The sequence below is a fragment of the Corvus cornix genome, chromosome 1, assembly GCF_000738735.6.
Source record: "Corvus cornix cornix isolate S_Up_H32 chromosome 1, ASM73873v5, whole genome shotgun sequence".
Lineage (NCBI taxonomy): Eukaryota > Metazoa > Chordata > Aves > Passeriformes > Corvidae > Corvus > Corvus cornix.
Window position 1 is genome coordinate 83433559 of NC_046332.1, and position 17106 is coordinate 83450664.

Sequence of the window (17106 nt, forward strand, 5' to 3'; positions counted from 1 at the left end):
TACACAGAAAATGTTTTTACCCAGCAGTAACTTCCCACTTCATTCGCTGGGACCAGTCATATCCTGATCTTTAGCGTATTTGACACACCTGTAATAACTGTTCTCAGCCTCTGTAACATGATGGCTGCATCCAAACTTCTTTTTTGGAATGGTCTTTTCTCTGTCAAAACTCCTGAACTATACAAGAAGTTCATTGTGGCTCAGAGTTGTTTGAGGGAGCATTAATTGGTGAGAGATAAAACTGTGCCAGAACTGTAACAGCCCAAGCAATTGAATTTCATGGTCTGAGCATTGTTCTGACAGTGTTAAATTTACTAATATTGACATACTTTACCTGTAGTAAAGTCCCCCTTGTGCAGGTGGTATATTCCTCAGAGTCCTAAGTGTAAATATCACAGAATAATACTTCAGCACAAAAAAATCAATGAACAACCTGTTTAGTGGGAGACCATTTCCTGTCTCATTGTTCAGCTCTCATCTGCTTGCTGCTGGAGAACACATGCTGACTGAGACGCAGAGCTACAGGAAAAAGCAAAGCAGCCTTGTGATTTTAGTGACTGAGCGATGTTCTGGGAAATATGATTTTGCCTCTGATTCTACCTGAAAGTAGATGCTGAGAAAAGCTTTTGTGATGCTGAGAAAAGGTCACCTTCTTAAGAAAAGGATACACGTGAACTGCCTGAAATGGAACTTCAGGTGTTCAGCTCCAAACAGGGAAAATTCTGTTGTAGCCTCTGACTGCTGGCGAGTTATAAGATAGTAGTTGCGTCTTATAACACAAGATAGCAGTACTTAAAGATACTTAGAGACAAATACAGAGAAGATATCCATTAGCAATTATAGAACAAAAGGATTTTTACAGGACTGAAAGAGCTGGTCTGGTGCCACTGAGGAGAATGCTTAAAGCACATCAGTAAAACTATGTTTCTTCTTTACAAATACAAGTGCTTGTTTTTCAAAAGGTCAAAGAGTAGGAAATAGTGTAACTCCTTCTATAGAGTATAGGAGAAAGAGCATGCACACTCAGCTCTGTCTTTGGAAAGTATTTAAAGGCTTATCCACCTCCTTCCTTGCTAGGTAGTATGCTAGAACTATGGTCTGGGCTGAATTGCACCCAGCCAGTAGAAGCTGGAAGAGCAAGCAAAAAAGGACAAAAAAAGTCAGAAGCCTGAAATACCATTCAGGTAGAAGGCTAAAGATCTTGTCTCTAGTCTCGTCTTCAGAGACACTGTTTCACACTAATCACTGGGTAGCTCCAAAGGCCAAACTAAAGAGTAGATTCCAGGCCGTGTCCACTTACTTGATGGCTGCTTCTGTCACTAGGCTAGAGAATCTCTTACCCTCCTTCATGGTGTTTTCACCTTTCCCTGAGTTGTTGTACTGATAATTTTTTAGTGTGCATCTCTGATGTGAAAGATGGGCAGTACCCAGAAGCTTTGTGGCTAAAGCAATCTCCAGCTCAGATAAGAAGTCCCATGGAGACATCTTAAGGCATCTATTTCCTGAAATTAACCACTACTTTATCATTCAGACAGGGCAGAAAAGTGTTTTTCTTCTATCAACCACCTTAAAAGATTGTAGCAAATTAAATTTAGTCCCCAGAAAGAAAAGGCAACCAGGAATTTTAACAAAAGGAGCTCTGGCAAAGAGGTTCAAGGCTCAGGTCTCGTAGTTTCCCTGTGAGAGCGAGTAGGTTCTGTGAGACTATTTTTTCCTCAATTTTTCATGTTTTTAGGGCTCATCCTTTGTCTGCACTGGATGATCTATGTGTGTGGCGTGCGAAGAGTGCTGACTTCACACTGTTCCATATCATTTTGCTGACTAGTTCAGATCCCATTCTGAGACACCTAAGCCTTCACTGGTGTCTTCATCCTTCCACCCATGTGATGCTTATCTTACAGCACTTGAAATTCTGTTTCAGATCTAGCTTCAAGGAATTAAGCTTTCAGAAACAGGCACCAACTCTGAACTCCTAATTTTCAAATGCTTATGAAAAGATATCTGGATCTGACTTGCAGAGTATCGATTACTCACAAATCCAGGTATGGTCAATAGAAATGTGGCTTTGAAACACTAACATTTTATTTAATGCCAAATGCTCTTAAAAATCACATCCTGGGTAACTCAGGGCCTCCATTCCTCATTTTCCTCTTCATAATATGGGGTTAAATAATCTTCATATTAGAAGACGGCTGCAAATAAGAAATTTACAGGTCTTCCTGAAGCACTTTGATGCTACAAAACTGGATGCCATAAAAATGCCACAAAATCAGTTGTTTTTTTAGTATTTAGGACAAGTTTGAACAGTGCATTGTACATAGGGAATAGTGTCATTCATTGAACAATCATGAGAAAAAAGTCTAAATTTTTCTGATAGGGTATTTTGCCTTTGGAAAATTGCTGGGAAGGCATTGGTTTCAACAGAGATCAAGTGGAAAAGGGCAGACTTAAACATGTCCATTTTCCAGCCTGTGTCTTGTAGAGTTTCTTGGCAGGTGGGCTGATTTCCTGTCTTCAGCTTGCTGACTTCCACCATTTCACTAGTAGGATCGTTCAGCTGAAAAGCAGCCAGGGGAACCTGCTGATGAAATTCTGGCTCCCAAGCTCTTCAGCTGTTTATTTGTTTAGGCTTCTAGAACAGTAACCTTCCTGAGATAAATGGGCATTGTGAGCATTTCAACATGGAAGGAAAAGACAAAACATTTTCATAAGGGACACCTTCCATTCCCCTCAATCACATGTCTCTGCAAGGCTGGTGATCTCAGTTACACAGTGTTTAAATCCTCAGTGCACTGATCCTCAGTGGCTGTTGGGGTCTTTAGAAATGCATAGTTACTCAAAAAGTTTGCAACCTATCCATGATTGCAGCTAACAGAAGTTGGCTGCTAGCATGTGAACGTGAGACTGAGTTAAACAGAAGCAAGATCAAGCCCTTAAGCCGGACTAAACTCTGCCTTGCACATTGCATACAACATCTTCTTATCAGTCCAATTTGTGACCTAAATCTGTATATCCCTGTCAAAGAAAATCACTGGAACCCACTCTTTCATGTGAAGATGTGTCTTCTTGGTCACAGATTTCTCCCATGGGGGATAAACATATCTTTAATGCTCTAAGAGGATGAAGAATGAAGTTTCCTGTTACATGTCTGGCTTTTGCAACCTCAACAATTCTCAGCAGTGCAGATACATCATCTTAAAATCTGGTCTTGGTGGATAAAATGGCCTCACAAAATCATTACTGAGTTCTTTTATGGTTAAATGCATGTTAAATGTTTGACATTTAAAACCATATATACTTGGGAAAGTTATTTTTGAAAATGAAATGAAATGTTTTCCACCAACAGCTCTTCTCTGAGAAACTAACAGGACATGGCACAGTTTTACATGTTATAGTAGGCTGATAGGTTTGTGCAACTCACATGTCTATTTCTGCTAAAGTTTCTGGGTTAAGTACAGAATTACCCCCCACGAGAGGGGCAGAGATCATAGCCAATATGGATATCAATAACATAAATGGTTGATCTGCCCTGAGCTTGGAAATGGTTACCTTGATTCTCAGCACCTCCCAGTTTTTGCTGCTGCAGTAATGCAAAAACCAACTGCAAACTCTCACAGCAGTGCCTGGAAATCACTTTGTTATACAAAAGTGATTTGTTATACATGTGGGAAACACCAGCATGTGGAAAGACTATTGCTATGCCAGTTAGCAGCAGGAGAGCAGAGAGAGAAATTGTATTACAGAAAAATCAGTTCCTTCGGTTGTGCCAATTCTTCTGACTGCCCTAACTTGTCTTTGGGACTACTGTAGTCATGAGTGTAGAAGGAAAAATAGGTGGTCAGAAACAGAACTTTTTAGGCTGGAAAAGACCCTCAAGGTCATCGAGTCCAGCCCTTAACCCAGCACTGCCAAGTCTGCCACTAACCCATGTCCCCAAGTGCACCATCTATACATCTTTTAAATACCTCCAGGAATGGTGACTCCACCATTCTCCTGGGCAGCCTGTTCCAATGCCTGACAACCCTTTCAGTAAAGGAATTTTTCTATTATTCAATCTAAACTTCCCCTGGTGCAACTTGAGACCATTTCCTGTTTTCAGTTATTACTTGGGAGAAGAGACGGAGCCCCATCTGGGTCCTACCTCCTTTCAGGTGGCTGTAGAGAATGATAAAGTCCCCTCTTTTCTTCAGACTCAACAGCCTCAGCACCCTCAGCTGTTCTTAGTAAGACTTGTGCTCCAGACCCCTCACCAGCTCCATTGGTTTCTTCTCTGTACACTCTCCAGCACCTCAATGTCTTCCTTGCAGTAAGGGACCCAAAACTGAAAATCTTTGCCATCTTCAAAAGGGCATGTGGTCACCTGGAGATTTGACTTCCTCAAGTTTGGAGTAAAAACCTCAGTGTTGCAGCTTGCCATTGCCAACCATTTTGTTGTTCACACTACCATGCTACAGGAGCTGTAAATGCTCCCCTGCCCCCACCTGCCACAGCAAAGTAAAAAATTTTACACCTTCTATACATGATCAGCCTAAACTTTTCTAGTAAATCTGAAGAAAATAAGTAGGGGCTTCTTCACAAAGAACAGGCCAGAAATTCAAAGCATGCCAGGTGTTAGAAATAAAACCATGCTTATCTATTAAAGATGTTTTGGTGTCCACCTGTGGGCTCAAGAGAACTGAACGCTAAATGCTTTCACTTCCTTCAATGGAAGATAAATGTATGGTCCATTCATAAAATGGTCTGTCACACGTTGGGTCAAGCAGATTTGGTGTAGGATTTGCAGACTGATATTTGTATCCACATGAAATACTTTGTCTTCTATTCTGGGCTGCACTTTCCTTGCTTTGACCCCAGACTGAAAAAAGGGATGGGTGAAAGGCATTTTCAACAGTTAGGATGAGACGGTGACACTGCCCCATAAGCAGAGACAACACCAACATGTGTGGATCCAGTGGCTCTGGGGACAGTAGAAAACACTAGTTTATTTTTTTACTATGACTTACAATGGATTAATAGATAATGAATATTGTCCTTATTGCTATTGCACACGTCTGCAAACTTCTCCTGAGTTATTATGGCCATTACACACATAAAACCATGGGCAGTTGCACTTATCAGGGAAAGAAACAGAAAAACATTAGGTGGAATTACAAATGTCTGAATTCCAGGCTTTTATCCAGTTGTCCAAATACTTTATGCAATGCTCAGAAACTTAGTTAATCTCGGGACTTTCACCCTTTATCAGCCAATTTACATTTATTGAGGGAGAGAGGAGAAGTACAGACTTATGTATATAGACCAAAGATCCTTTTCAAACAAAGCTGGACAACAGCTGGGCTCAGTAGTTCTTTGGATTGCATTTAAATTCTTGCTTCCATGTTAATGATAAAGTGAACAAGTGAAAGTGTTTGATACCTGTTCTGGCTGACAGCTACCCAGGACTGCCACATTCCCTTCTGGATTCTCCCATATCACATCCTTCCCCTAGAGATGAGGCTGGATGCTCACCCACAGACTTCATTTGTCTGATAAGAAAGTGTATTGAAATACCAGAGTCTTTCACTTCTAAGTCCAAACAGCCCGCTCCTGTTTCTGTGAACAGCATTCATTGACTGACTCATAGAAAGAATTGCCTAGTCCAGCATCTCAGTGCAGATGGATATCTCCATTATCCCCACTGTGCTCCACAGAGCCCCAGCCCTCACCTTTCATTTCTGCAGCCCAATGTCATTGTGCCCTTTTACTTTCTTCTGGGAGAAAGACAACAGATTCAGGTTGAGCTTTCTGCGTGGACATTAATGTCTCAATGCTCATCTCCTCCTCCAGAGAAATGTGCTGTAGAGACTTGTGGGGGTTTATTTCCTTTTTTGAGATCTGAGCCAAAGCTTAAGTCTCTTGATGTGTAGCCATCAAAGGCACTGAAGATAATAAATAACTCACAGTAGTGCTGGTAAATAAACATCTTGCAGACTGTTGCTCACTGCCTTATTGTTTCATGCACAGTGTTAAATGGGATTATATAGAAGCAGAAAGTTAAGTTTGCAGCAATTAAACTTCTAAATAGCTCTGAACATTGAGATTAAATGTTTTCAATTTTATATATTTATTTTGTATTTATTTTATTCACATTTAGTTCACTTATTAAATTAACTAGTCCTAAACCATCCCTAATCTAAATCCTTTCCACAACCACTCACATTGGTGAGAAATTATGCCATAAATTTTGGCAAGGCCCTACATACAGACAGTTGCAAATTACAACACTTTTTTGAATATAGCTGCAAGGCATTGACTTAAGCATTAGGGGTTTTTTTATATATTAGGGCTACAAAGATTGTATTGCTGCTGAATCACTACTGTCAATCGTGAAAAATGAAAAGAGTATTTCCCCAGTGGAGAAACAGCCAAATATGATACAACTTTTAAAAGCCAGAAGAGCATTCTCAGAACAGAATTACAGAGTATGTAAAGGTTCTTTGCAAATCAGTTCGTGTTTATATTTTTTACACTGACAGTCCAGCTGTCCTTTGTGGCAAACCTCACAAAGGGTTTTAATGTGCCTGTTCTGTTTTATGTACTTTTGACCCACTTGATCTCAAGTTAAATAACTAGATAAAAAAAATGGTTCTACCCTACACTGGAAGGGTTTAGAAACCAACCTCTCTTCTCCTTATTAGAAATAATCCCTTCAACTTCATGTTTCAGTCTGGGTGGGTGAGAAAACTGTGCTTGTTTTTTTTTTGGCTAAAAAGTGTAGTGTTCCAATTGCTGAAGTTCTTGTTGCATTTTCCACTAGTTATGAACACCCACAACCCCAGGAAAAACAAAAAAACCCGCCTAGTTTGGGGCTCTTCTTGTTGTTTATACACCATTTAAAATGTTATCAAGTCTTTCTTAACTCTTTTCTTTACTTAAAAGCAGATTGTTTCAACCACTACTTCCTTATTTCTCCTCCCTTCCTCTTAACTCTTTAATAGAGAATCTCTACTTGTGCTTTTCTTTTTCATGTACAGTCTATGAATAAGCAGATCTGTGCATCTTCCCAACCAACTGGGAGTATGAAAACCAAGCAAACTTTAGGGTAGATTTTCATCAGAACAGCAAGATAGAGTTGAAGAGTTGACAACAGTTTTCAAGGAGTGGGGGAGAGGCTCTTACCACTGAGAATCTTATAGTCTTCTCATTCATCCTTCTAACGAGTTTTCTTTTGACAGCCTGCATCACAGAAAGCATCGTATTGTCACCACACAACACTGAAAATGACCCGATCATCTGTTGCTTTCCTCAAACCCGGTCCTTCAGTGATGCACCCACATACCCACAGATAGGAGTTAATCATGCCAGCAATGACAGGATGTCACAAGAGATAGCTGAGGTCTCGTGCTGGGACAAGAAAGTGTGTGTAAGCTCCTCCATGTACGTCCTGTGAGCCTCGTTCTGTTAAAAAAACATTGGATTGGTGCTACTCTGAGGCCAGCCTGGGGTATGTTGTAGCTCCATGAGCACAACTTTCATTCTCACTGGAGTCCTTTTCTCTGGTCTGGCTTCCTAGGTATTTCCCTGTGTAATTGCCCCCCTTGGCAGGAAAAAGTAGTCAGTGTAAGTACAGGATCTTTATACTGTTCTTCTCCCATTCCAGCCAGGAAGGGGAATATGTAAAGGGTCTTAGCAAGACATAGAGCAAGTAGATACTTATATCCCTGTAGGCGGAAGCTCGTCACCACGACGCCATCCGCCTAAACAATCCAGGAAATCAGGAATGTTTATTCAACAAGAAAGAGCCCTACTTCACCCCTGATTGTTGGGGTGGGGGGAAAGATACATGAATTCTCAGCCAGGTGATTTGCAGTGAAGGCATCACACCCACCTGCCAAACTCACCCTCACACACTTCCACAAGTACCTTATATCTGCCTGGGAGAATGGTGCAAAAAATGTGGAGTTGGGCCAGGTAGCTCTTCTATGCTGAATGTCTTTCCTAGTCTGCTGGGACAGGATATCTGTTCTCAAGGAGTTTAGCAAGACATTTTATCTCCACGATCTCAAAGACTGACTGAGTGACAATACATTATGGAGACCTACCAGGGTTCTTGACCTAGAGAAAAGCAATTGGGACTGCTATAAAAGCAGTAAAGGCAAGTATTTTTATTTGACTGCCACTGGTTCTTACAACAGAGGATGAAGACCATTCATCCAGGGTGGGACTGTGCTCACCAATGAATGATTTAGCTAGGAGCACAGGAGATTCTTCTGCAAAAGGGGCATAAACCCAGAAGGCAGAACAAAGCAATTGTGCATTTGTGACTCAGATTATATGCCTAGCATCAGGCCTCTGCATGTTCATATGCCTGACCTACTTGCTGGGATCCACTCCAACCCTACACTGAAGGAGAAAATCTTCATCACAGGTGGAATTTCCAATTTCTGACCTTTACACTACCACTGAAAAAGGCTTTAGGAGCCTAAATACTCTTTTGTTGTCATTAAGTGCTGAAATTCAAGACTGAGGTCTTCAGTTGCTCAGCTTTTGCTAAAGGTGCCATTATCAAAATTATGAACCCCAGTCACTAAATCCTCAGAAGCCCAGATATACTAATACCCAGCTCAGGCTAAAGGCCTGAAATAAACCACAGTTGTGGAGTGGGGAGAACTCTGTTCCTTGAGCTGCATCAGCTGGAGGACCCAGTACACCATAAATAGCCAAAACACTTATTGGAGACTTACTGGAGTACATCCTGCGTGGGATACAGCCAGAAGCAAGGCATCAATGCCATGTGCCCTTTAATCCTGTGGATACTTAGGGCACTCCCTTCAGACTATGGATGTTTAGCTGGCCTGATTGGAACCAAGCATTCTTGCAGAAATGCATTGACCATAATGTTATTTATCTACAACTTGTCTTTACTCTTGCCGCTGAATTTGTTTCAGTTTGCCTGGTACCGCTGGGATATAAATTCCATGGGTGAGAAAAACAAACTGTAGTGTTTGTTTAGCACTTGAGAGGAGAAGACATCCAAAATGCAGTTCCTACTTAAATGTAATTTATATATTTTAGAGGAAGTAACAAATAGAAAGTCTAATTGCTTGGTGAGACATGTAGATTGAAATCTCATCACTCTGAAGAGAGAAATAAATTCTAATCTCCCACATCCTCACTGTGTGATATTAAGGAAGTGGGAATAGTATTCTTGTTTCTCGTTTGGATACTTCTGGGTTTTATGAGATAAGATGGATGCAAACATCTCACTGCAGCAGAAATTTCAGTGGTAATACATGGTTGTATCTAGAGGTCTCCTTGAAACCCTCCACAAAGTGTCAAAAGCTGAAGCTTTCCCAGAGACTGAGGTGTTTCTGTCTAGCTTTCTTGCTGCTCAGTGTTCTGGTTTTCTGTATCTCATGGTAAAAGGCCTAATTGTGAGCTGACGAGGTGGGGACATCTCAGATGGGGCGATGGAGACTCCTGGGCAGGTAGAAACTTATGTTTCTACAACCTGAGGCAGAGTAGGTGTAGATGGTGGTGCACTGGGCTCTCTCTGTGGATTTACATTCTGTATTAACTCCTCTAGGTACTTGCTGCTCTCCTTTTTTTTTTTTTTTTTTTTTTTTTTTGGGTGATTGAGCAAATCTAACCACAATCTCTTTTTACACCCAGTTTCTAAAGAAAGTCTTTTACCCGGTTTTCAGCTGAACTGTGTCTTCACTGGTGACAAGAACGAGATATCAGAAATCCAGTATACAAAATAATACAGTGATTCTGTAATATGAGGTGTTCAATCATTTGAGAACCAGAAAAACTTATTGTACCTTGCAGTTTGTGGGTATTTTTACTCTTGGGATATTATTACATTATTATAATTCATCAGAAAAAGGAATCCACTACCTCTAAAGAAAGACTTTTTTAAATTTTGATAATGAATTCAGGAAGTCTCATTATTTGGATAACATTAGTTAAAGTACAAGGAAGTGCTCAATTTCAAAAGCCACTTAAAATGTTCTCCTTATAACTCTTGTAGTATTTCCAAAGACACTAATATTCCTTGAACCATCAGCAGCAAGGTAACTGAGTTGTGCAAAAATATTAGTATTATTTAAAGAAAAAATTATATCAGAGTTGGAAAGTGACTTTTCAGAAGGCATTGAGTAAGTGAAAGAGAGAGCACTGCAATTGAAGATGTTCTGCTTATCATCCTCAAGAACACACCTACAGTCTTGTCAACTCTTGTCAATCCAGTCAACCCTCAGAAGCAACCTGATTCTTAGTGATCTATCTCTTGTAATTTCAAGGTGGCTTTTTCACAAAGAGATACAAAGAAGTCATTAACTTTTCATCTCCTTATTGACATGGCTCTCTGCAGGAGTGATAATGAGGAATCTCTTTGTGACTGTTGTCTTCAGTCCACTTCATCCCAGCAGTTTAGAAGTGCCCTTGGAGTGCCAGATCCTTTTACACAGGCATGTTCAATAAGGTGGCTCCTTGATCTGATCTAGAAAGTCATATTGCTTTGGATGCAGTGCCATTGTGGGGAGGCCACTGACATACTGGTCCAAGTATTGTTGCTACGTTCTCATTGACAGTTTTTGCAGCAGGAGACAAGTTTGCATTTGCTTTTGTTTTTGCAGAAGGGTGCAGGGAAACTAGTCAGGAATGCCACTACTACGGACTGACTCCTAAAATATTTGGATGTCTAATTCCTTTTGAGGGCTTAAGCCAAAATTAGCATATTTTCCAAATATTGTTTTGCATCAGGTGTGTAAAGAAACGAGAAAAAAAACAGCAAAACCTACTATTAATACAAATGGCAATGGCAGTGAGTTGGCATGTGATGCAGCCTAAAAAAAAGGAGACTAGTATAAGCACATGTTCAGACTAAAATGCACTGTCTTGTGATTAGTATGACCATTTCAAAATATTTCCTGTTGTGATTGTATAACCTTTAAAAAGAAAGGATAGGTTTGAGCTGGTGAATTGCTAGGTGTCTTCTCTTTCTACTGGTCTTGGTGAAAAAAAAGGGATAGATTTATTTTGCATTAAAGAAACAGGTAAACAAAACTAAATGAAAAGCCTTGAGGGTTTTGTGTAGGTTAGTTTACATCATGCTGTAACAGAATGCTCTAAAAACTATCAGCCCACGCAGTACAAACACAAGTAACTTTTACATGTAATTTGTAGTACATCTTAGAAGCATCTAAAGAGATGGTGTGGGAGTGGAGGGAGGGCTGAACTGAGGAAACTGCTTTTGAAAGTTGTTTTTTTGTGTGTGCAATTTTTTTTAAAGAGTTTCAGAGAATTGAAAGAGGAACCTATACTGAGCAGCTAGGCCTAACTTGTAAAAAACTTTCCCCACATCATGTGGTGAAACATCTTTTATCACTGCACTCTTATCTTTAGTATGTTGGCACTATGGTTTGTTCACCTGCATGGATAGATGGATGGGGCTAGAAGGGATTGTGTGAATTTATTTTGCCTTTCCAGACTTTTATGAAAATGTAATGTACAACCTTTATTAAACCACAATCCTCAAGAAAATTGATTTACTTTAAATCTTAAAACTCTCCTTTCCTTTTCTTTCTTTCTCTCTCTCTGTATATTTGTATGATGATAAGACAATGTAAGACAGAGAAATACACAGAGAAGAAGAAAGGAAACTAAATTTGCTCTCCTGAAATGTACATTGCCTTTAGGTTTTTATAAAAGTCTTTCTGAGATGTTAAAATTAAAAGGACTCAGGCCTGTTTCCTTCAGTTCCCTGAAAGAGCTTCAAAACACTGGCATTTTCCATCATTTGCTTGCCAAACCACATTAAACCTCACCGCAGGCTGTAGTGCTCAGTGACTGTCACAAGCATGGGTGACTTCATCTCACATGCCCCACCAGGCCTCTCCACTGCTAAGCTGATGCCACACGCAGATGCTGGCTGGACACCATGTGCACGTGCAGAAAGTGTGCCCAGGTTCCAGGGCATTTCAGCAGGGCTGGGGAGGGCATAGTCTCGGCAGCTCTTGGTGGGAAAACCCCGAGATGGCTCCAAGCCCCTGATCTTCTCATGAGCAAGCACAACCAATGAGTCCCGAAACAGAGCTGGGAACTAAGCAATAGTGAAAAATAGATAACCTCCACTATTCTCAGAAAGAGAAGTGAGAAAGTAGTTGGTGCTGATCTTCCTTCACTGTGAGCTGGGGAGCAGGCTGCACTTTCAAAAGCACCATCCTGTCTCTACTCCCAGGTAGCTGAGGGCATCCTTGGGGTTTCAGAAGAGAAGGGGGCTGCTGTGGTGGCTGGGATCACATCTCAGCCACTGCCAAAGCATCAGGTGTCTGCCAGCAAAGGAGCTTCCAGAGGCAATTCTCCTTCATGATCTATGGCACTACAAGATACTGAAAAAGAGAACCAAAACCTTTTGATAGGGAACTCCTCATGAGAGCCCAAGTTTCAAGCTTGCCTTTTGCTAACAAGTTTCAATTAACCAGTTGAAGTTGTAGAAATTTATTTGAAATAGTCAATAGGTCAAAGCTCTTTGTTGTCTCAATCAGGAAGGAGACCCCAGGTCAGTGCTCCTGCTGCTGTGGAGACTCAGGGTGACAGAGGCCTGAGCCAAGAGCTGCTAATTCTCATCTTGTGAGGAGCTCCCCGCTGGACCTTGAACAGCTGGTTTCCACAAGGAATCACACTTGATGTGCCTGAAGACACACATCACACCATAGTGCATTTTCCTAGTTTGATTAGGGGTACTTGAAAGGCTTTATTTCCATATTGTTTGGTGCTGATTTTTCTATCCCAAGAACATTGCTGCCACATTTACCATCCTCGTTATGTGATTGATGATGCAGTCCTCCAGTCACAGCCTTCAGCCCACGAATATTCTGTTGTGTGTTGATGCAGCTGAATTGTTTACTGGATGTGACACAAAGCTCCCAGTAATACAACAGTACCGATCCTCCAGTTGCACGGCCCGTTTTGGCAGGGCTGTAGCAGTGTGTGCCTTGGCCATACCATTCCTAACAATCACTTTCTTTCATCAGACTCCTCAGATGCCTAAATTAGGTCAGATTCCCAGCTGAAAACCAGGGCAATCAGCCTCAGCATTTTTACACTTTTGATTTAACTGGTTTTTTAATGTGTCTGGATTTTTTTTGTGGCTCACTGTTTTATGTGATGTGCTTCACTTACGTCACATGTAGAAACTGTTTGTCTGGTTCCTTCTTGGGCTTTATTAACACCTTCTCCAGTCCTTTTTACTAAGACTGCAGGGAATTTAATAACATTCCCACCACTAAATATGTGTCATCCTGAACTATATGCTTTTCTGTGACAGTTGGCTCTCTAATTTTTAGTTTAAAAACCATAACCTTAATTTTTAGTAACAGAAACCTTGCCCTATTTTAGTTTAGGTCAAACCATATTTTTCTGATGGCACCATCTGCACTAAACATTTCTTTTATTCTTAAGTGCACCTATACCATCTTTCTATGCATCTGTTGTCAAGTTACACACTGAAACTACAGGAATGTGGTAATATTTCAGACCACACCACTTAGAGATCTCTAGGGCTCCTAGCAGCCCAAATTTTGTCTCCAAAGAACTGTCTCCCACTGCTCTACTGTTATACATATCTTATTGGAGCATAACTGTACCAGTCATCAAAATTGCCTTAGAGCAGCCTAGCTCACAACCTGTTTCTAGTGGTATTCCCCAGGGGTCAGTACTGCATACAATCTTGTTCAATTTATTCATCCATGAGCTGGATGAAGGGACAGACTGTGCAGCCTCAGCAAGTTTGATGGTGATACAGAACTGGGAGGAGTGGCTGATATACCAGGGTGCTGTACTGTCAGTCTGCAAGACTTAGACAGGCTGGACTGATGGACAGAGAGGAACCGAATGAAGTTTAACAAAGACAGATGCAGGGTCCTGCACCTGGGGAGGAATCAACACATGCACCAGCACAGGTTGGGGGCTGATCTGCTGGGGAGCAGCTCTGTGGAGAAGGACCTGGATGCCCTGATCGACAACAAATTGTCCATGAGCCATCAGTGTGTCCTTGAGGCCAAGAAGGCCGATGGTACCCTGGGGTGCCTTAGGAAAAGCATTGCCAGCAGGTCGAGGGAGGTGATCCTGCCCCTCTAATCTGCCCTGGTGAGGTGCAACTGGAGTGCTGTGTTGACGTGCAGACAACTCATGGCAGAGACAAGGGTGTAAGGAGGTAATATATTGATTGCAGTATAGTAATGAAGTAATATATTGATTGCAGTATAGTAATGAAGATACACTTTCTCACATGGTAACCGGGAGCTGTTTTGCAAAACTTCATCCAAAAGTGGTATGCAACCTCCTTTGCTTGTATGAGTGCAATCAAATACACAGAGTGACTGATGAGATATGGATCCACACCTCTGCTTTCATTGCAAGAATGTGTTTGTTTGCCCATATGCCTAAAGATAGCAGATCACAAGATATATGTAATAGAAGTGATTATGAGATACAGAGTGTTGGCAAATGGAATACACAAAACTATCTCTATTAAGTTGGGGCTAAATACCAAGGTCATAAAAATTATAATTAAGACACTAATTTTTAGTGCACAGTTAATAAATAACACCCTTTAAAGCCCAGTGTATTCAGCAGCACTTCTTCTCAAGACAGCAAGATTTCCAGTAATGATTTGCATAACAGCGAAAATAAAGATATATCAAGACATTTTGCTAGCAATAAAGAGGAACTCAAGTAATGCCAATAAGAAGCTGTTCTAATGGATTTTGGATACTCACTCTCCCACAAAAACCAGTTGCAGAACATGTTTGACTTCTGACATTATTTCATAGGTAGCATTCATTATAATAATGTATTGGCATATATCTGACTATAGTGAGGGCACTTACATACTTCTCCAAGCAGAAAGAGTATCTTAGACAAGGATAGAATCCAATTTCTCTCTTATTTTCACATTTAAGTTATTTAAGTGCAGAGAGGATTGGAGAGGAAGACCAAACCCTGAATACTATGGCACTTGCAGTCAGGTTCAGCTGAAAAGCTGAACTTTGACTTGCTGTCTCACCTGCACTCAAGGATATTGAGAGGAATGAAGCAGATGTGTTTTCAGGGTGCTATTCCTGTTGTATCTCTTTGTATTAGTGTGACAGCTCAAGTAGTCACAAAGAAACTGGATTAAAGGTGAAGCTTTTCTTAGAAATATTTTTCCTTTTTTTCCCTTTTTATAATCTCTACTTCTTGTATGTTACCAGTCATACCTCTAACTGGTATCACCTTTCCAAGCTGAGGAGAAGTCAAGAAAAACATGTTAAGGGTTGGTCAGGGAGAAAGTAATAATACTGTTGGCTCCTTGCTCCTCCTTTCTGTGCATATACGACACTGCTTTTAAAACTAGGTCATATCTGCTCCTGTAGGCTGCTGTTTCTGAGGTTCCTGATACCTGTGCACTGTGCCTTTGGGTGGATGAGCTCTGCACTGTTCAGGAACTTGTGAATCCATACTGTGTCCTGTGCCAGCCACAACCAGCACAGCTGCAGTTATTGATGCTCAGCTTAAGCTGTGAGAAGAGAAGCCAATTTTCAGTTCTTTCAGCAGGTGAACAAAGTGATTTTGCACAAGCTTGGAAACGATGATCTTGCTCCTACCTATGGAACATAGAGCTCCGAGGTGCTGTGCATACAACACACAGAGCTGCCTCAGACTTCACTGCGAGCTGCATGAACACCAGACTTACAGGTCTGCTCCTAAGATAAAAGTATCCTGGTCAAGCCACTGGGCCTCCATTGATTATATGATCATAATTAAAAGGCAGAATCAGCCATGGTACCCCATGATGTAGCTTGAATACTATTGAATGTTGATGGCAATGTTGAAAAAATGAAGAAACTTTTTCTAGCAGAGAACCACAACCACTTATATGTGACCATATACGTGAGCAACTGAACATCACTCTGGAAAAATACAGCTCATACATAGCTCAGTAGTACAATTCAGGGTTCACATTCTGAGCTGTGACAATAAGCAGTAAAAGAAACTGGGCAAAAGAAAGACCTGTGACAGCGCAAGATTTCTCATGGAGATGACCTGAGGTGAGCCCTAACCACCAGTCCCTTCCGGCCAAGCTGGAAAGGAAGCATAGTCTAAAGTGCTGGGAAATGAGCTCACATTTCCCACTGCCTTGGATCGCATACATTGCTGCCTCCTAGCCCTTTGACAGCCCAGGCCCACCTCTCCTCCTGAAATATACGCAGGCACCTATTTTCAGTGGGAATTGACAAGAGGTACAGGCAAATGGCTGAACGCAATATCAGTTCCAGTCATACCAAAGTGCCTCCAGCAGCCCATTTTTGGGTCAAAGCCTTCCAGTAAGAGGTACAGTTTTACAGGAAGCGAGGCTCATTCTTTCTGTATATCTAACTCCTCTTGCCCTTTCGGGAGCACAGAATAAGATATGCAAGAAAGCTGCACAGTGCACATCAGTTTAGCTCCTACAGAGCCCCTGGTCTCGTATTTTTCAGCCAAGACTGTTTTCACTAGTGCTGATGTGAGAATTACTCCAAACTGACATGAGAGTCAGGAGAATGCCCAGTCTGCAGGAGTTCACTGCCAGAACATTGCAGAAGGCACCTGGGGAGAGAGCAGAGTGGTCAGTCTAGTATGTGGCCTGCCAGTAAGGGCTAAATGGTATGTGCTGAGCAAGGACTACAGCAGGACCAGAAGACAAAATAAATTTTATTCTGAGTCCTTATGATCATGTAAAACTGACTGTGGGTTTCAACACACAGGTGGAAGAAGATGGATACAGGTAAAACAATTCATTTGATCCTATCCTGTTCCAATTCATTTTCACACAGAAGCTGACCTGGTCATTTAAAAGTACCAGCTGAGTGATTCAAGTGTGAAAGGGGTCAATTATGTTTTAGTGAACTAGTCCAGATTTTGACAGAATCTAGGCAATTATGGGTCTCCAGGAAATTGGGATCTGAATCAACAGGATATTTAAAACAGGCTGGAATCAGATTCAAACACCTGCATTTACTGTGGAAGTGACTATGTATGCAAATATTGCAGTCACTGGAGATCCACCCAGTACAGTAAACACTTTCCAACTCACCCTAA

At 41.2% G+C, this 17106-nt stretch overlaps 1 protein-coding gene across 1 annotated transcript in view; it reads left to right on the forward strand.

The window, feature by feature from the left end:
• Nucleotides 1–17106, forward strand: part of P2RY8 (P2Y receptor family member 8) — a 34517-nt gene that overhangs the window by 4244 nt on the left and 13167 nt on the right. The gene's annotated exons all lie outside the window — the stretch shown is intronic.